General features: G+C 34.3%; 1 long non-coding RNA gene across 1 annotated transcript in view; it reads left to right on the top strand.

Annotated features, from left to right (window-relative positions):
- LOC129534224 (uncharacterized) overlaps window positions 1-20,192 on the top strand; it is a 37,729-nt gene extending 17,537 nt beyond the window's left edge. The window contains exon 3 of the long non-coding RNA XR_008680719.2: window positions 20,076-20,192. This is a non-coding gene — a long non-coding RNA (uncharacterized lncRNA). The remainder of the gene's footprint in view (window positions 1-20,075) is intronic.
- The last annotated feature ends 4,154 nt before the right edge of the window (window positions 20,193-24,346 follow it).

Here is a 24,346-nt window from a genome sequence, read left to right as displayed (position 1 = left end):
GAAACTACAGTTTGTCAATTGAAAATATGTTAAAAAATGTTAGTAGGATTTTGTTTTCCCACTGTTATTACAAATCGTTTACTGTTTTCTCTAAAGCTATAGGCTAACTGGTCACATTATTGAACTGTTATCAATTTTTATATAAGTACATGTTTAGCTGCAAATAAGCAAACATTCAACCAAACAAACAAGCAAAAATTTAGCTCACCTAATTAAACACACTAGGCCTAATCAGGTGTTCGGAAATGAGGCTTGATTCAGGGCTTTAAAAGGATTTAAGATCAGGATGTAGCTCTTGATTTTTCTCCTTGATTTGGCTTGGCTCCATTTTCGGACATGGTTTACGCTTGTGGTCACATGAGGCTGTTAGTAGCACCCAAGGCTATATTCTCTCAAGATCCTATTTAGCAGTTAAGAGAGAATCTGCATCCAGGCATTGCCAGTCCAAGTCCTAAGATTAAAACTGATTAGAGCAATTTAAATCACTTGCCTATCTTTGAAACCACCATGGCCAAGAGTACAGATTACACCAATTAGTTTCAAGTCCTCGGAGCTTATTTTTGGTGTTTGATATAGTAGAGATGACTACAATTTCATCAGAAAATGAATGTGTGGGCCCCTATCCTGGAGTAGAGGCTTGCTAAGAAGTGGCTTCCCACTCATAACTATACTTCACAGTTCCTTTTACACTTGGGAAACTAGATGGAGTCATGTGACCAATTCTCAGGAATGGCATGTGAGCAAACAGGTTGTTCAACCCACTCATCCTAAAGTGAACAAGAAACAAATGTTCTTTCTTCAATCTCCCTCTAACAATTTTCAGGCTGGAGGAATACTTCTAGAATCTTTGAGGTGGAATATGGGAGAGACAATATAGAAGGAGAGTATCTGACTATTGATAGACTTCTTAAAGTCAGATTATTCTTGCATTCTTTTTAAAAAGGCACAGTAATGATGTATATTAATATAATGCACTTAGCTTGCTGACAGTCTATTAGCTTTCTGGCATATATATTTATTAGTAAAAGTATATCCTAGCTTGATTTGGTGGAATACACTAAACCCATAAAATACATTCAGTAGGTTTTGTTATTTTCTATGCACTGGTCAAGTTAATTGTCAAAAAAAAAAGTGTAGGTCCTAGAAGGTTTCTGAGAATTTGTTTTACAATAATCTAAGCCTTGGTTATTATGTTTTATGTGGGACTAGAGGGGGAAAAAAGAAAACAGACCAATTTTTTTCTGTTATCCTATCATTTGTTAGTTCATATATCTCTGGAATTAGTTTTGTAAACATGTCTTGTGAAACGTTAATAATTATTAGATTTTTGAGGTTATTGGCGCATTGTATATATTATCTTTTAGTTATTTGAATCTGTCATTATGTCATTATTTCATTCCTAATGATTGTGTTTCTATTTACTTGATCAAAATTGAGACATTTCTCTTCTCTTCTGCTCTCCTTACTTCCTTTTTCCCCTTTGCCTTCTACTCCCTCCATTTCTCTCTTCTCTGTCTCTTTCTTTTCTTCTTTCTTCCTTCTTTTGTCTTTCCCATTCTTTCATTTCCTTGGTTTGGTATGTGGTAGAGAGGAGTTCTTCTTAAAAAATTAACAGTTAGTTTCAGTAATCCGGTCTATTAGGTTTTATCCAAGTAATTGTTTTATAATGCTCATCAAGTAGTGCTATAATAATCTTTTGTATCCCCATTGTTCTGATTAGATTTATGGTACAGGCGATATCTAACAGTTTAAGAAATACCGTATTATAGTGGTTGAACACAGTGGTCAGCCTAGAAAATGACGTAGGAGAAAAACTATATGACCTTGAGTATGGCCATGATGTTTCATATACAACACCAAAGGTACAGTCCAGGAAAGAAATCATTAATAAGCTGCTTCATTAAAATTAAAAACTTCTACTCTGCAAAAGACAAGGTCAGGATAATGAGAAGACAAGCTACCATCTGGGAGAAAATATTTGCAAAGGCATATCTAAAAAAGAGTTGTTATCCAAACATACAAAGAACTGTTAAAAGTCAGTAATAAGAAAAACTGATTTAAAAATGTAAAAGACCTTCACAGGCACCTCACTAAAGAAGATATACAGATGGAAAATAAGCATATGAAAAGATGCTCCATATCATATGTTACTATGGTCTGAATGTTTCCGTCCCTCCAGAATACCTAGGTTTAATCTAATCCCCATTGTGGCAGTATTGAGAGGTAAAGCCTTTAGGATGTTATTAGGTCATGAGGGCTTTGTGGTCATAAATGAGATTAGTACCCTTATGAAAGAGGCTTTAAGGAGTCTTTCGTGCTTTCTGCATAGGAAGATGCAGCAAGAGGAACCTCTATGAAGCAAAGTATGAGGCTTCACTAGATACTAAATCTGTCAACACCTTGATCTTGGCCTTCCCAGCCTCCAGAACTGTGAATTATTTACAATTAAATAATTATTTACTTATAAGGTATTTTGTTATAGCAGCCAAAACAGACGAAGACACATATCATCAGGGAAATGCAAATTAGAACAATGAGATACTACTACATACCTATTAGAATGGTCAAAATGTCGAACAAAAGCAACACCAAATTCTGGCATGGATGTGAAATAACAGGAACTGTCATATACTATTGATGGGAATGCAAAATGGTACAACCACTTTGGAAGACAGTTTGGCAGTTTTGTGCAAAACTAAACCTACCATACAATTCAGCAGTCACACTCATGGAATTTACCCAAGAGCTGAAAACTTAAATCCACGCAAAAGCCTATACATGGATGTTTAGAGCAACTTTATTTATAGTTGATAAAACTTGGAAGCAACCAAGATGCCCTTCAGTGGGTGAATGAATAAATATACTGTGGTAAATCCAGACAACAGAATATTCCTCAAGGCTAAAAGGAAATGAGCCACCAAGCCATGAAAAAACTTGGAAAGACATGAAATGCATATCGCTAAGTGAAAGTAGCCAATCAGAAAAGGCTACATATTTTATGATTCCAACTATATAACATTCCAGAAAAGGTAAAATTATGGAGCAGGTAAAAAAAAAAAAAAAAGTGTTTGCCAGGAGTTGGGGGTTGGGGGAGGCATGAATTGGCAAAGCAAGCAGATTTTAAGGCAGTAAAAAAGTTTTTATGATATTATTCATTATATATTTGTCAAAAACCATAGAATGTACAACACTGAGAATGAACTGTAATGTGAGCAATGGACTTACTTTTGGTATTAATGATGTGTCTGTCATTGTAGGTGCATCAGCTATATCAGGTGTATCACTCTGATGGAGGATGTTGATAATGGAGGAGGCTAAAACATGTTGCATATATGGCGGCAGAGTTATATGGGAAATCTCCATAATTTTGCTTCGAAATGAAAACTACTCTAAAAATTGTCTTAAAAAAACACATATTTTTCACAAAGCAAAACAAAGCAAATAACTTACAGTAAGAAGTAAGGCTGTTTGGGATTAAATTTTAGCACAACAGCTTATTAGGAACCTTAAGAAAGTTAACCACTCTTGTTTCAAATGTATTTTTAAATATACTTATATAGTTTAGACATACAAACAGACATATAGAATAATACTCGTTTATCCACCACACAGCTTAAGAAATAAACACTGCAATTATTCCTTCATAATTTACTATATTTTATACATTTCTAAAATACGTATTATAATTTTCTATGTTTCTACATTATACAGGTTTAATATCACTTTGTGTATATTCTTTTAAAACTTTCTATCTTAATACATTAGTTCATTCTTTTCCCATTTTTTATCATATTTTATATATTTTATATTTTATAATTATACCACAATTGACTTTTTCATTTTGTTCTTAATATTGAGATAATTTTCAATTTTGTATTATTACAATGATGATACGAAGATTATTTTACATATCATATGGTGCACATACACAAGACATTCATTAAAGTACACTTCTAGGAGCTGAATTCAAAATACTCCTAGGATGTGCACATTCAGTTTTACATGATAATATCAAATGGGGTTTTCAAAACAGTTTGTAGCCATTTTCTTTCTCATTTACAACCTATGAATATTATCATTGATCAAAACACCTGACATTATGTCCTTCTGAACTCCTGTACAATAAGACTTAAAATAATTTCCAGTCTAATGGGACTAAATATTTCATTGTGGCTTAAATATGTGTTTTTCTAATTATTAAGAAGATTGAGCATATTTATACACATTTGCCAGTTGTCTGCTCTTTAGCAAAATACCTGTTCATATATTTAGTTTATTTTTATATTAAATAGTTTTAAATGTTTGATTTATGTCTTTATAAAGTATAAATTATATTTTCAAACATAATCATTGTTATTCCTTGTTCTTGAATTATTTTGCTACTTTATGGTAACATTATATAAATCATTTTTAATTTTAATGTACTATAGTTACAATAGGCATTTGCTTTATAATTTGCCCTGCTTTATTGTTTAATAAATATTTATTTACCCCAATCCATAAAGATAGTTTTTATATTATCTTCTAAATATTTATTTTTTACATTTAATTCTTAATGTACCTGGAGTAGGTTTTAATATATGATTTCAAGAAATAAAATTATATTTTCTTTTATATGAATAATAGTTTCAATATAATTTATGTAATTCTTTCAGAATTGATCTGCAGTTCCAATTGATATGTGTATTTGTGTTTTGTGATATTTTGTTCCACTGTTTTATTTATCTACCCTTAGCACTAACTTTTCAATATAGACAATAGTTAAGAGCAACCAAGTATTGTGGATTGAATTGTTGGCTCTGCACTGTCAGCAGTGTGACTGTAGACACGCTACTTAATATCTACAAAAGGTAATCTGAATATTTAACAAGACCAAATTTGTTTATATATTCAAAAAATGTGGAAAATTGCATTGCATAGTATGGGTATGTGACTAAATATTATAATAGTAATAAATTGATAATAAGTAGGACATATATGTACCTATATTGATACTCTTCTAAGGGAAAATTTCAACTATTCTTGACCCTTTTATTCTTATAAATTTTAGAATGTCTCTTTTAAAAACTCAATAAATATATTTCTGTAGACAAAAAAAATAAGAAATGTGATATTCTCACTTAGTCTTTAACATGATGCAATATTTTGCAACAAGAGCCCAGAATACCCTGTTCTGCTAAAATGGTATGAGACAATATGTTTTTTTATCTGTGATGAAGTTTGTGTGCCAAAATTTACTTGATACTGTTAGTCAGTGGACTGATTCCAAGGCACATGAGTGCACAAAGATGATAATATAATGTGAAAATGAAGATATTTATTGTATTAATCAATGTAATTGGTTTTAGATACCACAGAGACAGTGAATCCACTATGAGATGGGCCTTGACCAGTTTTCTTTTTATTACCTAGACCTATATGCCAGTGCTCTACCAAGGAGGCTACGATAATGCTTCACACCTCCAGGATTCAGTGTCAACTTTGTCCCTACGTCAAAAAGTACCCAAAATAATTAGGTATCTCCCTTTCCCCAGTGTATGGTTACCCAGGTAGTAGGATGTAAATCTGTTTTGGGAAAGATGACACCTTAGAGTCCTTCTTCCTAGATATCCGAATCCTGTTGAGACACTGGGGTCAGGGATTGGAAATTAGTCAAAGGCTCATGATTCTTATATTTATCATTATTATTAATATAGATGGGGGGGTCCCATTATGTTGCCCAGGCTGGCCTTGAACTCGGCCTAAGGAATTTTCCCACCTCAGCCTCCCAAGTAGCATAACTTTGTATTGTGCCGACTGCCTTCAGCCTCTGGATCATCCACCTTTCATTTCTTATCATTGTAAATGTTCAGTGATTCCCTTGTTGGTTGCCTATCTGTTTTGCCCATAGAAACACTTTATTCAATTAACCATCTCCAGAATTATCTGAGGCCCTTTGGCTGCCACTCTGAATTCACCACACAATAAAATCACATCCATCTGGTGTTGGACAGTCACTACTTCTTATTGCTTTGGGGTTCCGTCATCCTTGTCAGTGCTCATAGATCAACAATGGCCTTTCCACTGTCCCCTCTGATCTACAGAGCAGACCTGGATTCTGGTGCTTCTCACCAATGTATTCCTTATGGCCTTGGTAACTGGCATGTCCCCAGGTCCTTCCTTTGGAACACTTCTTAATAGACATAGTATATCCATTCCTGCTCACTTTACAGAGCCTTTTAATCCCTTCCTTCAAAGTCATCTTCAGCAGTGACGGCATTTTGACATCACTTACCACGGATCATTGCTTTTTCTATTCTTCTAGGAACCATTCTCATGGCAAGGTCGTACTATCTCCTGAAAATCTTGTCAGCCGTTACCTTTTAAATCTCAAGAGAGTGTTTCCAAATAAACAAACTCTTCCTCATACCCTAGACTTACTGAGCAAGCAAGCTTGTTGCTTCAATTCTTGACATATTGTTTAACATTTTTGCATGCATGTGAAATAGATCTTGGTGTATAATTTTCCCCACTGGTAAGACCCTTGCCAGGTTTTTTTTTTTTTTTTCTTTTTTTCTTTTCTTTTTTTTTTTTTTTGAGATGGAGTCTCGCTGTGTCGCTCAGGCTGGAGTGCAGTGACGGGATCTCGGCTCACTGCAAGCTCCGCCTCCCGGGTTCATGCCATTCTCCTGCCTCAGCCTCGCGAGTAGCTGGGACTACAGGCGCCCGCCACCACGCCCGGTAATGTTTTTGTATTTTTAGTAGAGACGGGGTTTCACCGTGTTAGCCAGGATGGTCTCAATGTCCTGATCTCGTGATCCGCCTGCCTCGGCCTCTCAAAGTGCTGGGATTACAGGCTTGAGCCACCGCGCCCGGCCTACCCTTGCCAGGTTTTGAGACCAAAATAATGCTGAAAGCTGAGTAATGAGTCTTATTTTTCAACTCTCTAAAATACTTTATATATTTATATCAATTTTCCTCAAATATTTGTAAGATATAAAAGCAAAAGCCACCTTGACCTGGAGTTATCTTGGTGGGAAGGGTTTAAATCACAAATTAAATTTCTTTAACTGCCATTGGAATATTTAGATTGTGTTTTTCTTTTCGTGTAGTTTCCATACATTATGTTTCGCAAGAATTGTGCCCATTTAATCTAACCAAATTTATTGGTATAAATAGATCATAATATTTTTCTATATTTTCTTTCTAATCTCTATAATATCTGTACTGGTATTACATTTTTATCCTGAAACCAGTTATTTGTATATTCTTTTTTTAGGCTTTCAGTTATTTATTGATTTTGTTAATCCTTTAAAGGATTAAATTTTAGCTTGTTTTCTCTGTTGTCCATTTGTTTATTTCATTGATTTCTGTTTTTATCTTTACTCTTCACTTCCATCTACTTTCTTCATATTTTATGCTTTCCTTTTGTTCTAGCATCTTGATAATTATCAGCTTGATAATTAGTGAACCAATTAGTGAGAGATCACTAATTTTCAGATTTTCTTATTTTTTAATATAGAAACTTAAGGCTAAGTAAAGCTAAGCACTATTTTAGCAACATTCTACAAGTTTGGATATATTTTCCATATCCTAAAGTAAATAATATTTTCTGATTCCCATTGTTGTTTTTCCTTTGAGCCATGTACTGTTGAGAATTGTACTGCTTCATTTCCAAGCAGTTTGAAATTTTCTAGTTTTCTTTTGGTTATTGATTTTTAAAATATTTCCTCTCTAAATTGAGAACAGACTTTTTATAATTTCAGTGCTTTGAAATTTGTTGTGACTTCCATTAGAACCCAAAATCTTATCTCTACCCATACCCCTACTCTTGCAGGAGTCTATATATGTTCATATGGTCAAATTTGTTATAATTTGTTTCTTAGACTTTCTGTAATTTTTGCTTCTGCTTCTTTTATTATTATAACATGTGGGAATACATTCTTAATACAATACTTGCACTGGACTTGCGCTTTTGTTTTCTATAATAGTTCTGTCAAACATCCTAAGTGAATACTATTTCCAACTTTTGAAATATGTAAATAATCCATTTTTTTAAGCCACTCTTTTTATAGTGTTTAATACTCTGAATTTTATTATAAGCACTGCTTTGGAGGCACTCATCATATGCTGTTGTGCCATATTTGTATTGTTATTCAGCAGGATTCATTTTCTAATTTCCATTGTGCATTCTACTTTGACCTACAGGTTGTTTATAATTATACTGGGTAATTTGCAAATACTTTTGGGTTTTCTAGTTGTCATACTGTTATTTATTTTTAGCTTTTAGTATATTCAGACATCATACGCTATATTATTTCAATGCTTTGGGCTTTAATCTTGCTTATGTGGCAAGCATATGATTAATTTTTATAAATATTAAATGTGTGCTTGTAAAGAATTGAATTCAGTGAGTGGAGATACCCATATCTATATATGAACCTATATCTATCTATACCTATATATATGTATACGTGTCTGTTCTGTGTGGAAAATGTGCGAGGGGAGAAGAAAAGACATACACAAAATACCTTAGGGGTAAACAATCTTTATCCCATGCAAATGGCAATGCAGATATAATAAGCAAATGATATAACAATAAGAAAATGATATAATAAACAGATTGATACAATAAGCAAATTGCAATGGGAAGGGGAGAAGGGAAAAGATACTTACACTCACCAGACTATGGAGGATTCACCACCAGACTGGGAAGCAAGAGCCTGGGCTCCAGAGTTGGCCACCCATCCGTGCACAGATGAGAAAAGGTCTCATGAAGCTTCAGCGCAGTCTGGGACCCTAGCTCTTTTTGTAACAAGTTGTTTGGCATGAGGCCCAGTCACGAGGTCTGTTCACGACTGGGCTCAAGGAACACAAAAAGGTCAACTTGTTTTTGTAAGTGTCTATTGTTTTTCAATAACAAACGTATAGGAATAGATTGAAATAGAGATTTCTCCAAAACGGCACTGGATGAACACCTCAAGGGGCTCACACAACCTGTTCTGGGACTTGGTGACCATTGTTTGTGTCCACGTTCAATTGAGTTCAAATTTAATATTTAACTTTTCCTCCGCAATGTCTATGCATGTATACATATGCACAGAAAGCAAATGCATGCGCAGAAACCAAATTCTCTTGGTCTCTGAAAAAATCTATATAATCTATATGTATGTTTATGAACAGTGATATCTATCTATATCTACCTACCTCTACACGTATCTACTGATTATTCTAGATATACATACAAAATATGTACCTATATTTTTAATTGTAGTCTCTTTACATTTACTAAATCTATACATACATATACATAAGCATTCATATACATACATATTTGAATTTATTAATCACCATAGTCAAAATATTTATTTTTTTGTTTTTTGGGGGGTAGTCTGTGTTCTTGTTTTTTATTTGTCCTTTACTTTGAGCTAGTAAGACAGTAGTTTAAATTCTTCTACCATGAATGTGGAATTGCTATTTCTTCTTTAATATTTGATATGTTTTTATTCATCTCTTCTGAATCTATGTTACACCTTCCTAGTGGATTCCTATGAGATGTCTATTATGAAATGTGTAATAGTCCATTTTACTAAATGTGGACTTGGATATTAATATGGATAGTGACTTTCATGTTCTATTGGTTAGTGTTTTTATGGTATACTTTTTGTATCCTTTTATTTTCAGTATTTCTCTATCCTATTTAAGTTGTGTTGCTTACTGTTAATATAATCAGTATATGGATGAACTATATTTCATCCATTCCAACTATCTTTTTTTTTTTTTTTTTTTTTGGAGGCAGTGTCTCACTCTGATGGCCAGGCTGGAGTGCAGTGGCACGATCTCAGCTCATTGCAACCTCCGTCTCCCAGGCTCAAGCAATTCTCCTGCCTCAGCCTCCCAAGTAGCTGGGATTACAGGCGTATGCTACCATGCCTGGTCTCAAAATAATTTTTGTATTTTGAGACGGGGTTTCACCACATTGAACAGGCTGGCCTCGAACTCCTGACCTCAGGTAATCCACCCACCTTGGCCTCCCAAAGTGTTGGGATTACAGGTGTGAGCCACCATACCTGGACCCAACTATCATTTTTTAATAAGATGACTTGGTTTCTGTATATATTCAAATTTTTAAAATATCATATTTGTTTTCAATTTTATCATTTACTATTTATATTTGCCCCTTTTTTCTATTCCTTTAATCTATTCATTCATTCATTCATTCACTTAGCCTTGTTCCCTTTCTTGTTTGCTTTTAGATTAAGCAAGTACCTTTTCATATTCTCTCCTTTCTCCATGTTAATTTTCTATTTAAAAATTTCCTTTTATTATTTTAAGGGTTATCATAGTGATTATATTATGTATGTTCAATGTATCACAATCTAATACAAATGATCACTTTTACCATTTTTCTGTAAATACCAGATCTTAGATCACTGTAACTGCATTTACTATTCTAAGCCATTTTGGTTATTTTGACATTTAATTTTATGTTTATTTTAAACTCCAAAAATATTATTTATAATATTAATTTTAATCAATAAGTATTAATGTATATTTATTAATCTGTTTTACTATTTTGTTTTTTATAATTTTTAAATGCATTTCCCCATGCAATGCAGAACACAAATTTACCTGGACAATATTTATCTGTATCTCTATTAATGGGAGTATGCTTGTGAAAAATTCTCTTGGTTCCTGATTGTTTGAAAAAAATCTTTTGCTTTATTTTTACAGGACAATTCTATTGCATATAGAATTATACCTTGCCAGTTACTTTCTGTTTGCACTTTCAGTGCCAACTGAATAGTATTTGACCATAAAAAGGAACCTTTGATACATGCCACGACATGGCCGAACTTTGGAAACATTATTCTAAGTGAAAGAAACCACACATAAAAGGCCATATATTGTATGATTCTGTCCTATAAAATATCCCTAATAGGCAAATCCATAGACACAGAAAGCAGATAAGTGTTTGCCACGGTGTAGGAAAATAAGAAGTGACTGCTTAATGGGTAGAGAGTTTCCTTTTGGGTTGATAAAAATGTTCTGGAGCTAAATAGTGGTGGTAGCTGTGAATGTACTAAATACCACTGAATTGTACACTTTAAAATGGTTAAAACGATGAATTTTATATGTATTTTATCACAATAAAAACAAAAAATATCAAATAAAAGATTTTTTTTACTTTTTCTGTTAAAATTGTAGCTATCAAATTATTATTGCATCTTTAAAATTAATATTACATTTTCTTTGCTATTTATAAAATTTTATATTTGGTTTACAAAATCTTACCCTTGCTTGTCCAGATGTGGGTTTCACTGGACTTGTTTTAGGTTTGCAAAACTTTCTAATTTTGTGGCTTCATAATATTTTAACTCTTGGGAATTCATTGGTTAGTAATTTCTCAAATACAGCTTCTGCCATATAGTCTTTCTCTGCCTCATCTGTAGTTCCAATTATATATATTTTGAATATTTTCCCCGTGTCTTTAGAATTCATATATTTTTAATCACGTTTTGCTTTAGTCCATATTTTCAAGTCCCACCTCTTCTCTGCTGTGTCTAATCTGGTAATATTAATACTATATTTTGAATGATTAACATAAAGTATTCTGTATTTCAGTTTCAGAATTTGTATTTTTTATAGATACAGATTTAAGCTTCTGGTGAAATTCTCCAACTTGCCATCTATTCTCTTGAACATAATTTACAAAATTATTTATAATTTTATGTTGAATCGCTTTAGGATCAGAATCACATATGGGTTTGTGTCTCTTGTCTTTTTGTCTTCATTTATAGGTATTTATTTCTGTCTTGATTTTTTTTTCATGCTGGCTATTACATATAAAGTAAGGTAGATGACCTACATGTGATTCTCCTTCAGAAACGATTCATTTGTTTTGCCAGGCAGTTAGAATAGGAGCAATTCTTCTTGTTTCAATCAGAGACTGAAGTTATTAGGCCACGTATCCATCTCTGTGAGGGCTGATCTATTTATAATATACATTACTCATTGACTATCTCAACTGAAAGCCTTTCCGGGATCTCAGCTGCAAGCCAAGTGTTTATACTAGGCCTCTCTCTTGGTGATCCCTAAGTGATATTTTTGTGTGTGTCTCCAGCTCAATAAAACTGACTAACTGCTTAGTCTTTTATCCTCTTGTTACAACCTTCAGCAAGTGCTTTGAGAGAGGCAGAGCACTGTAGAATGTCAGCTCTCTTCTCTCAAGTTTCCTTTTTCCCAGTGCTTTTGTCAATTGTTGCTTGCCTAAGAAGTGCTACCTTCCAATGTTTGTCTCTCTAGGACAGTGAGACAGTGAGGCTACTGGAAGCTGAGGTGCCTCTTTTGGCTCAGTCAGTTGGAGCAGCACCATATTGTAATTAGTGAATACATCAAAGTTGAAAAGTGGCAGAAAATGTTATTTTCTCTACCATGCATTTTCCTTTGAGATCCTTTGTACTCAAATCCTGCTACCTTGGTACTTTCAGACAACTGGGGTTTTAGTCTCATACAAGCTGTTTCATGGTAGCCAAAAGTGGCTTTTTTTTTTTTTTTTTTTTTTTTTTGTCGCCCAGGCTGGAGTGCAGTGGTGCGATCTCGGCTCACTGCAAGCTCCGCCTCCCGGGTTCACGCCATTCTCCTGCCTCAGCCTCCAGAGTAGCTGGAACTACAGGCGCCCGACACCAAGCCCGGCTAATTTTTTTTTGTATTTTTAGTAGAGACGGGGTTTCACCGTTTTAGCCAGGATGGTCTCGATCTCCTGACCTCGTGATCCGTCCATCTCGGCCTCCCAAAGTGCTGGGATTACAGGCGTGAGCCACCGCGCCCGGCCAAAAGTGGCATTTTTAAGCTGGTTTTTTTAATATGGAAATTTTTTGAGCATCATGTTGAGGATATATTCTTTTTGAAAGGATTTGTGTTAGCTTCTGTCATGTGCCAAAACACAATCTTCAATTAATTTCTCAGCTTGGAATTACCCACACCAAGCAGGTGGTGTGAATTTGAAATCCAAATCCACAAAAAAAGCACTCCTTCTTCTCTTCAATAAAATTTTTAGTGGGCAATTCCATTACAGCTACAGTTCTTCAAATATTCTGGTGTTATTTTATCTTCTCGGTTATTAATATCCACCTTACATTGGTCCAATGCCTATGTTAACATTAACATCCCAGGCTCTAGGTAACCAAAGACCATTAGGGTAGACAGTTATGTCTTCAGTGCCCTCCTCCACCCTGCTGACCTTTGTAGGGCTTTTGGTGTGCCAAGACTCATTCTACTATCCTTGTTGGTGGACTACTGAATTCCTTCAAATCTGAATTATATGTCATTCTGAATTATGTGACAATTTTCTTTTTCTTTCTTTTTTCTTTTTTCCTTTTTTTTTTTTTTTTTTTTTTTTTTTTTGAGATAGAGTTTCGCCCTGTCACCAGGATGGAGTGCAGTGGCACAATCTCTGCTCACCACAACCTCCGCCTCCTGGGTTCAAGCCATTCTCCTGTCTCAGCCGCCTGACTAGCTGGAATTACAGGCATGTGCCACCATGCCCAGCTAATTTTTGCATTTTCAGTAGAGATGGGATTTCACCATATTGGTGAGGCCAGTCTAGAGTTCCTGACCTCAGGTGATCCACCGGCTTCAGCCTCCCAAAGTGCTGGGATTAGAGGCATGAGCCACCACGCCCAACTCATTTCTGTTTTTCTTTTAGAATGCTTTCCTAAACTCAATAAAATTTTCTGAGAAACACTCCAACCAGCTTTAAGTACTTTCTACAGAAGTGATGCAGCCCACAATCAAAACACAAACACAAGTTTTGGTTTTGATAGTACAGAAATAACTAGTACCATCAGCCTTCTATATGATTGTCCCAATCCACACATGAAATGTTTTCTTATCTTTTAGAACAAGAACCCAAATCCACTTTTTTTCTGATATAAGCATAATATTCCAGTTGGTTTCTCCAGATCCTAGTGGCAAAGAATCCACATCAGTGGTTCCAGAAATTTTAAATACTTGTTTCTGATAGCCAAACCTTCAATGACTCACTTCAGCCAGGGTAGCAGGGCAATGATTTTACTTATAAAAGCTTATTTGACAACTGCTTAATATCTTCATCTAGAAAGTACTCTTAACATCTTAAGAATTGAAGTGTTTATGAATGTGAATAAAATTGATCTATAGTTTGTAATTTCATGGGGAATATTTTTTGAAAATTGATTTTTCTCATTTTAGAGAAAGCATATAGTCCTGCCTAACTCTGTTTTTCTAGTAAGTCCCTAATAGTTTCTGATTCTGATCACAAAGCAGTCTCTGATGAATGGCTCTGACTTTGCAAGCGTGTTCCAAAGCCCATCAGGTTTGATTCGTTGAGTTGTTTACTTTTGTATAAAACTCTGGCTGCCATGAAAAAAAAGTGTGATATTTGCTGTTTTAAGATAAGAATTTTAGCAGTAGGTGCCACTAGTATTTTCACAGTACTCTGGAACAAAAAATTAAATGAAAAGCCATTTTTAAAATATTCCCTTTCACAAAGAACCAGAGAATTCCTGTCAGTATTCTCAGGAAAATGCACAACAATTCTGTTTTTATTATTCCTTTTAAATATAGCACAACTCTTCCTCAAACATGATCTCTTTTGCAAGATCCCAAAGTCTTTCTTACATCCAAATGACACCCTCCCCCCATTACCCTATCCTATGTTTTGGACAGAATTTATTCTCTTTAGAGAGTTTATTTGCAGGTTTCCATGGTAAATCAATCAAACATGTCTGGCCTCAGTTTCTTATTTTTACTCATTTCTGTGATATTCTTTTTTTTTATACTTTAAGTTCTAGGGTACGTGTGCACTACGTGCAGGTTTGTTACATAGGTATGCATGTGCCATGTTGGTTTGCTGCACCCATCAACTCGTCATTTACATTAGGTATTTCTCCTAATGCTATCTTCTTAAGAAAAAAAAGAAAAACAGAGACATATCAAGCTAAACCAAATGCTACTTTAGCTTGTTAGGAGGTACAATAAGCTCTAAAGAATCACCAAATGATCTATAATATAACATACAACACACACAACACACACATTCTGATTTTTAAATTCTGATCAAAAACTTATCTATTCAATACAATATTCTTGCATGTTGTAGATAACGCTTTAATTCCAAAATTAACTGCTAATGCTGTGCTTGAAAAATCTTTGAATTTTTATACTTCTTATGTTTTGCTAATCAGTGTCTTGCTTACAAAAGCCATTTTTTAAATAAAAGTATCACTGAGTGCTTACAAACATAAGTATACATTTAGAAGATAAAACTAATTAATTTGCCAAAATATTAGCATCTTCTCTATCGTCCAGCTACACACTGAGAATACAAATTATTGTAATTCTTTCAACTAGATGTTCAAACAGATTTTTTGATGACTAAAATCTGTTTTTTAGGTGCATATATTTTATTTTTCAGCATAATTTTACTTCCTAGTTCAAAACAGCTTGAACACACTTACTATATGGATTCCCCTAATATGTTCACCTATCATGGAAGCCTGTCTATATACAGTAATTGGAAAGAGAGAGAAATTCATGCATTTGCCTTTTTTGCTACCCTTTTTATTTACTTTTTAAATTTCAACTTAATTTTAGATGCCAGGTGTACATATACAGGTTTATTAGATGGGTGTATTGCAACCAGGTAGTGAGCATAATGCCAAATAGGTAGTTTTTTGACCCATCTGCTCTCTCTCTGCCTCCCACCCACTAGAAGTCCCAGTGTCCACTGTTCCCATGTTTATACCCATGGGTGCTCAATGTTTCATTCCCACTTGTAAGTGAGAGGATTTGATTTTCTGTTCCTGTGTTAATTTGCTTGGGATTATGGCTTCCAGTTCCATCCATGTCACTGCAAAGGACATGATTTTATTCTTTTTTTATAGCCGTGTAGTACTCCTTGGTGTATATTTTCTGTATCCATTCCACCACTGATCAACACTTAGGTTGATTCCATGTCTTTGCTATTATGAATAATGCTGTGATCGTGTAAGACATGAGTGCATGTATCTTTTTGGCATAATGATCTATTTTCCTTTGGGTACATACCCAGTAACAGGATTGCTGTATTGAATGGTAGTTCTGTTTTAAGGTCTTTGAGAAATCTCCAAACCACTTTCCATAGTCGCTGAACCAATTTACATTCCCACCAACAGTGTATAAGCATTCCATTTTCTCTGCATCCTCACCAGCATCTGTTGCTTTTGGATGTTTTAATAATAACTATTCTGACTGGTGTGAGATGGTATCTCCTTGTGGTTGGTTTTGATTTGCATTTCTCTGATGACCAGTAATTATGAGCATTTTTTTGTCATATTTTTGTGGCCACTTGTATGTCTTCTTTTGAGAAGTGCCTGTTCATGCCCTTAGCCCATTTTTTAATGTGGTTATTTGTGTTTTGCTTGTTGATTTAAGTTTCTTACAGATTCTGGATATTAGACCTTTGTCAGATGCATAATTTTTGAATAAATGGTGCTGGAATAACTAGCCAGACCTATGCAGAAGAATAAAAATAGACCCTTACCTTTCACCACACACAAAAATTAACAGAAGATAGATAATAGATTTAAATGTAAGATCTCAAACTATAAAAATCCAGAGGAATATCTAGGAAGTACCCTTCTTGATATTATTCTTGGCAAAGAATTTATGACTAAGTCCTCAAAAGCAACTGCAACAAAAGCAAAAATTGACAAGAGGGCCCTAATTAAACTAAAGAACTTTTGCAAAGTAAAAGAAACTATCAACAGAGTAAACAGACAGCCTATAGAATGTTCCCCTTTTTATTGGGGCTTTTGTACTTATACTTAAGCCAAAATATTTATCAATTAAAATTATTTTTCTTTGAAATATTCCTGATTTTATTTTAAACATCTATATAATGTAATAGACTCATGCAGTTATTTCTTACACTTTTATTTCCAAAGATATACAACGTTTATCTAGTCTCACTCCAATTACTCAGTAATAAAGCCAATATTTGACTATCTGACAACTGTTAGATTGATTTTGCCAGCTCCTTATTATAAAACAGTAAGTTGTAATTGGAGTGCTGTCTTTAAAGACAATGAAGAATGAGAGTTTATTACACCAAATAGAATATAGCAGTTTACCACATGCTAACAGTCCCAATGCCAACAACTAGAAAATTCCTAGGTAAATATATTTTAATAAGCATCAGAGGACTGAAAAATAACTTGGACCTGACAGTCCAAAATGCCAGAATGTGGAGCCCTTGAAGCATAGGCAGCTATTTCCTCTCTGAACCCTGGGAATGGTTTTTTTTATAGATTCATGACAAGGAAGGATTTTGTAGGCATGGGGCACTTTTGCTTGAGTTCAAATTGAAGAATGTTCTGTTTCGTGATATGAATGCCCATTATATGTTTGTTTTCAGTTTTTGAAATATTGAGCTCTACACTTATGTGTTCTCATTATTGTATGTATTTTATACCTCAGTTAAAAATGTAGAAACTAACTAGAATAGTATCAAAAACACAAACTAGAAAATTTTGTAATTTTATATCTGAGAACTCGCTGAGTTGAGAAACGGAATGAAACATCATTTAATGGTGTCTGTAAATAACATTTGATTAAGTGTAACTGTGACATGATTTAAATGCATTCAGGAGTATCACCATTTAATTTTCTATAATCGAATTTTTAAAAATACTGTTTGCACAGTGACAATTTCAACAATTTATGAAGATAGCTGCTTTGACCTCTTTAGATGTACGGATGAATCTAACATTGTAGCATGTTTAATGCAGCTGACCAGCACCTCTCACTGTGTGACATTACAGAAGGAGTGACATACCCTATTCTCTCTGATTGTGCTCTAGGTTTAACACAGCTGTATTTCCTGCTAGATAGATGTCCTATTTCTTAATAGCACATTGTGCCTTTCTTTCTAGAATTTTTACCTTATAATATGAGATTGCAAACAATAATATAAAGGTATTAAATTTATTTTCTTTGTATGCATTTGGAAAGAAATGTCAAATTATTTCAGACTATAATTACATAGAATAGATGGCATATAACAGAAAAAAAAAGTAAGAAGGAAACTCAGGAGTCACTTGAAGCCAAGAGAGTTTGAGGGATGCATAAAATATGTCTGGTTCACTTGACTTCTAAAAACTTCTTGGGATATAATAGGCACTCAGTAAAAACATTTTGAGTTGAATAGATACGTTTTAAAAAATTCAGCATTTTTAACTAGACCTTTGAGTAAGTTAAACTTCACAAAAATGTAATATGTGTATTCCACGTCTCTGAGAGCATCTTGGCACACCCTTGTATTTCCTCAAATGCACATCCCACACTGAGAGACACAGACACAAATATGAAATCAGAAATATGTTAAGCCACAAGTTTTTTCATCACAGCATTCATTATATAATAGAAACTACCTATACATCAACAAATGGGAATTAATTAAATCCACTTATTTCATCTCTCTCTCTATATATATATGTATACATATATAGATATACTATATTGAATACTATACATGATATAAACAAGAGAATTTATTTCTGGGAAGTGAAAGCTTTTAACTTGTTATAAATTCATGTATTTATACTATCTAGAAATATTACGTTACAGTAGCTAAAAGCTTAGAGTTTTTATTACAGTTTAGCTAACACAAGTGAAACTCTTATTATTCTACCTGGCACAATGTAGGTGCCACATTAGTTTTGCTGTTTATTGTGTTTTGTATTTTTTGATGAACATGTATTGATACTGTTTTAGGTAAGCAGAATATCTTGTTAACATAGAAATTATTTTATGTAGGTTTTCAGTAATATACAAATGTTTTTGAAATCATGTTTATTAACAATGCATGTTAGAAAATTATTATGTTATTTTAACTACATATAGAATGTAGACTAGAGACTAAAAGAAAATAGAAAATGTTAATGTTTATCATGTTTCTTAAAAATTAGACTTATTTACCTTTTTTCTCACTCTTTTCTGTGTTTTACCAAGAAATATCACAAGAATTAATTTAAATTTAAAAAATAGATACATTTGGGTAAATGTAAATACTGGAGCAGATTATGCCTGGTATATGCTTAAAACAAGTATATGCATGACAGCAGCTCTTACATTTCATCATCTAGGGTCAAATTCTAGCTTTATCACTTTTTAAATATTTAATTCTTATGTGTTCATATTGTCTTAAGGCTAAGGTGTCAAATTTTGAAAATGAGGAAACTATAAACGAATGATCTTCAACCCACTAAAAAAATAAACTCTCCAATTGGGATAAATAGGAGCAAAATATTTTTTGGTGATATAATGTATAACCTAAACTATTTTCTTCCTACCATCCCAATTTATAAAGCTCAAGTCCTATATCAATTCCTCTAGTTTTTTGAGAAATGCATCCTTTTCTCTTCAAAAGATCTAGGATATAGCCCAAGTTACCTCCCTCCCTTCAAACCCAGGGTAAGACTCTTCATAGACCCAGACAGTGTAAACAGGCCAGTGATTCTCAATCAAGGCTATGAAGCAGCCGTCAACAAAGGTTTTATTGATTCAGAATAAGAGGAGGGATTATTCCTTTATGTTATTTCTAATAATTCATGAAATCATTAAAAATCAATATTTAGTTGAGTCCATTTCTATGTCAAACATTATGTCTGTAAGGTCAATTGAAAATTAATTACCAATTTAACACCTGAAGTAATATAAAGAAAATACTCATATTGAGAGATTGAAGCAAGAAGAGTTACACACCATAAAATCTTCAAACAGTCCTCTGAATAAATCAAGAGAAACCTGTCCAGAAAGCTGCTATAAGACGGGGCCAGAACCCTAACTAGGAAGGAACCCTTTCATCCGATTCCTTCCATGAAATCCTATAAAGGCTGAGAACCACTTTATTTCTCACTGAAATGAAGCCAGAAACAATATGCAGGACATCCTACTTCTGCCACTTTGGTAGCACGCAGCATGCGTGGATTTGCCAAATAAGTAATTTCTACCTAGAGAGGATGATCCTTGTGGCTGACTAGCTATTATATTTGCAGTGTGTTTTCATCCTTCAGATTTTCCTGAAAAGGAGCAGCTCATATGACCTGATTCTGAAAAATCGCAGGTGGCAGTGGGCCTGATGAGTAATTTACTGAAGTGTAAACTATTCCTATTGAAGGGGTCCATACAAGTAAGTGGATTATGGAGGTTACTTTTTCCTTTTCATTTGTTTCTGCTCTATTTGGTTTTGGATATTTCAACACATTTAATTTTTGGACATTTCTTCTTAGGAAAAAGCTGGAAAAGACAGACTAATAGATGAATAAAACTTAAAACCATTCATTGTCACATCTGTCAAAATACAAAAATAAACAAAATAGGTTGACAAGTTACAAAAACACATTTCTATTAAAGATTTTCTTTACCCACATGACTCTTCTTTCCAAATATTCTAGATAATTAAAATACTGATCTTTGCCTCTACTGCCATCATCATTTTTTTCCATAAATACTTTTAACTGTAAGAGAATGGCCTCTAAATGCATTTTATGTAGACAGACATAGATGCTCTCATAGGCTCAATTAAAGGAAGTAATAGAAATAGTAAAAGAACCAGGGAAAAGTGCCATGTTGTTTTCATTTAACCAAAAGAATTTGGAGGAATGCTAATAATTTGTAAGGTTCTTACATAATTTGTGTATGAAAGCATAAGTATATAAAATCACACTAAAATCAGTTTTATACTGAATAATTATAAAATATGTTAAATATTCTGATATTTTTAAAGAAAAGATATTCATTAAAATTTTCTCCCATTCCGTAGGTTGCCTGTTCACTTTGATGGTAGTTTCTTTTGCTGTGCAGAAGCCCTTTAGTTTAATTAGATCCCATTTGTCAATTTCGGCTTTTGTTGCCATTGCTTTTGGTGTTTTAGACATGAAGTCCTTGCGCATGCCTATGTCCTAAATGGTATTGCCCAGGTTTTCTTCTAGGGCTTTTATGGTTTTAGGTCTAACATTTAAGTCTTTAATCCACCTTGAATTAATTTTTGTATAAGGTGTAAGGAAGGGATCCAGTTTCAGCTTTCTACATATGGCTAGCCAGTTTTCCCAGCACCATTTATTAAATAGGGAATCCTTTCCCCATTTCTTGTTTTTGTCAGGTTTGTCAAAAATCAGATAGTTGTAGATATGCAGCATTATTTCTGAGGCTCTGTTCTGTTCCATTGGTCTATATCTCTGTTTTGGTACCAGTACCATGCTGTTTTGGTTACTGTAGCCTTGTAGTATAGGTTGAAGTCAGGTAGTGTGATGCCTCCAGCTTTGTTCTTTTGGCTTAGGATTGACTTGGCAATGCAGGCTCTTTTTTTGGTTCCATCTGAACTTTAAAGTAGTTTTTTCCAATTCTGTGAAGAAAGTCATTGGTAGCTTGATGGGGATGGCATTGAATCTATAAATTACTTTGGGCAGTATGGCCATTTTCACGATGTTGATTCTTCCTATCCATGAGCATGGAATGTTATTCCATTTGTTTGTATCCTCTTTTATTTCGTTGAGCAGTGGTTTGTAGTTCTCCTTGAAGAGGTCCTTCACATCCCTTATAAGTTGGATTCCTAGGTATTTTTTTTTGTCTTTGAAGCAATTGTGAATGGGAGTTCACTCATGATTTGGCTCTCTGTTTGTCTGTCACTGGTGTATAAGAATGCTTGTGTTTTTTGCACATTGATTTTGTATCCTGAGACTTTGCTGAAGTTGCTTATCAGTTTAAGCAGATTTTGGGCTGAGATGATGGGGTTTTCTAAATATACAATCATGTCATCAGCAAACAGGGACAATTTGACTTCCTCTTTTCCTAATTGAGTACCCTTTATTTCTTTCTCCTGCCTGATTGCCCTGGCCAGAACTTCCAACACCATGTTGAATAGGAGTGGTGAGAGAGGGCATGCCTGTCTTGTGCCAGTTTTCAAAGGGAATGCTTCCAGTTTTTGCCCATTCAGTATGATATTGGCTGTAGGTCTGTCATAAATAGCTCTTATTATTTTGAGATATGTCCCATCAATACCTAATTTATTGAGAGTTTTTAGCATGAAGAGCTGTTGAATTTTGCTGAAGGTCTTTTTTGCATCTATTGAGATAATAATGTGGTTTTTGTCTTTGGTTCTGTTTATATGATGGATTACGTTTATTGATTTGCGTATGTTGAACCAGCCTTGCATCCCAGGGATGAAGCCAGCTTAATCATGGTGGATAAGCTTTTTGATGTGCTGCTGGATTCGGTTTGCCAGTATTTTATTCAGGATCTTTGCGTTGATGTTCATCAGGGATATTGGTCTAAAATTCTCTTTTTTTGTTGTGTCTCTGCCAAGCTTTGGTATCAGGATGATGCTGGCCTCATAAAATGAGTTAGGGAGGATTTCCTCTTTCTCTATTGATTGGAATAGTTTCAGAAGGAATGGTATCAGCTCCTTTTTATACCTCTAGTAGAATTTGACTGTGAATCCATCTGGTCCTGGATGTTTATTTGGTTGGTAGGCTATTAATTATTGCCTCAATTTCAGAGTCTGTTAACGGTCTATACAGGGATTCAACTTCTTCCTGGTTTAGTCTTGGGAGGGTATATGTGTCCAGGAATTTATCCATTTCTTCTAGATTTTCTAGTTTATTTGCATGAGGTGTTTATAGTATTCTCTGATGGTAGTTTGTATCTCTGTGGGATCAGTGATCTACCCATCTGACAAAGGGCTAATATCCAGAATCTACAAAGAACTTAAACAAATTTACAAGAAAAAAACAAACAACCCCATCAAAAATTGGGCAAAGGATATGAACAGACACTTCTGAAAAGAAGACATTTATGCAGCCAACAGACACATGAAAAAATGCTCATCATCACTGGCCATCAGAGAAATGCAAATCAAAACCACAATGAGATACCATCTCACACCAGTTAGAATGGCAATCATTAAAAAGTCAGGAAACAACAGGTGCTGGAGAGGATGTGGAGAAATAGGAACACTTTTACACTGTTGGTGGGACTGTAAACTAGTTCAACCATTGTGGAAGACAGTGTGGTGATTCCTCAAGGATCTAGAACTAGAAACACCATTTGACCCAGCCATCCCATTACTGGGTATATACCCAAAGGATTATAAATCATGCTGCTATAAAGACACAAGCACACGTATGTTTACTGCGGCACTATTCACAATAGCAAAGACTTGGAACCAACCCAAATGTCCAACAATGATAGACTGGATTAAGAAAATGTGGCACATATACACCATGGAACACTATGCAGCCATAAAAAAGGATGAGTTCATGTCCTTTGTAGGGACATGGATGAAGCTGGAAACCATCATTCTGAGCAAACTATCGCAAGGACAGAAAACCAAACACCACATGTTCTCACTCATAGGTGGAAATTCAACAATGAGAACACTTGGACACAGGGTGGGGAATACCACACACCGGGGCCTGTCATGGGGAGGGGGCAGGGGGAAGGGATAGCATTAGGAGATATACCTAATGTAAATGACAAGTTAATGGGTGCAGCACACCAACATGGCACATGTATACATATGTAACAAACCTGCACGTTGTGCACATGCACCCTAGAACTTAAAGTATGATAAAAAAAAAGAAAAGATACAAAGATACTAATTAAAAATACTGTTTTTAGTTTTAAGTGTTTGTTTTACTTGGAAAAGTTAATGAACCTAGGCTAGTCATCTGAAAGAGCTTGACCAATTCATTAAGTTCTCTCCAATATAGTCATACAACCCCAGTTTGGTGAACTGCAGTGTGGAGAGTTTATTCTGGGAAGCAAATGTGACAGTACTAATGAGAAGTGTTAGAAACAATGAAACTGCAATCAAACATTAACAAGCCTTTATTCCAGGAGCATTATTTATACACACTTTGAATCTCTTGTTGACCAGTAGCAACTGGCAGAACTGTCCGTATTATGAATCCATGTATATGCACATCTAGTACTGCTAAAAGCCCAGATGAAGATTTTGTGAATAATAGAGTTGCTTTGATGTGATGTATATTGTTAGTGCCTGAGAGGAGAAACTGACATCTGCAAGAAAATCTGTGTAAACTAATCCTGACTTAATCAGGTCCTGAATTTGCTAATTCAATCTTTGGTCTTCATTTACATTCTAATAAGCTGTGGCAATAACTGAAATGTTTAAGTACCAATGTAACCATGAGTGAATAATTGAAAGTTTCAATCATGGGAAAAGTTCATTAGGTTTTAGGTTATTGAATAGTGTCAGCTTCACAAAATACACAGGTATATAATTAGTCCAGTATTCATATTTTCTCTTGTATGCCCATTTACT

This window comes from Gorilla gorilla, chromosome 5, assembly GCF_029281585.2.
Source record: "Gorilla gorilla gorilla isolate KB3781 chromosome 5, NHGRI_mGorGor1-v2.1_pri, whole genome shotgun sequence".
Taxonomy (NCBI): domain Eukaryota; kingdom Metazoa; phylum Chordata; class Mammalia; order Primates; family Hominidae; genus Gorilla; species Gorilla gorilla.
This window is presented reverse-complemented; position numbering and strand designations above follow the sequence as displayed.